The sequence below is a fragment of the Limulus polyphemus genome, unplaced genomic scaffold, assembly GCF_000517525.1.
Source record: "Limulus polyphemus unplaced genomic scaffold, Limulus_polyphemus-2.1.2 Scaffold3382, whole genome shotgun sequence".
Taxonomy (NCBI): domain Eukaryota; kingdom Metazoa; phylum Arthropoda; class Merostomata; order Xiphosura; family Limulidae; genus Limulus; species Limulus polyphemus.
In genome coordinates this window covers 28,809-29,455 of record NW_013668992.1, presented here as the reverse complement: position 1 = coordinate 29,455, position 647 = coordinate 28,809, and positions in this window count along the sequence as shown.

Below are 647 nucleotides of genomic sequence, written 5' to 3'. Positions count from 1 at the left end.
TTTCTTATCCAGCTCAAAATTAAAGCAGTCATCTTGTTTCCATTTATCAATTGATCAAGATGAGGAATATTGCTTAAATCTTCATTAGTAAAAACTGAAGAAAAAGTAAAATTTAATAATCCCACCATCTCATAATCATCAGATGCTAGTCTTCCTTTATCATCTTTCAATGGTCCTACCCCCATCTTAACATTTTGTTTACCCTTAATGTATTTAAAGAAATCCTTACTGTTAATTTTTAATTTTCAGCCAACCTTTTTGATATCCTAAGTTCCTGTTTGAGCAACTTTCTTGATCTTCTAAATCTCCCATCATACCAGTCAATTTAAATTTCTTAAATTTATGATGCTTTCTTTAATTTTTATCTCTTAATACTCTTTGTGAACCAACCTGATTTTCTTAGTTGCAGCTACCCTTTTCTTTCTATTAGGAATATGTTTATATTGAATATTTAAAAATTTTCCACATCTGATCAGTGTCTCCAAATAACTCAACTGCCCAATTAACAACAGATAACTCTTGTCGCATCTCTTCAAAATTTACTTTTTGTCAATTTGTAATCAAAATATCATTATTCCTTATCTTCATATGCAGCAAAACACTGAACCTAATAGTAGCAATTGATCACTTTGCATTCCAGATGTTCT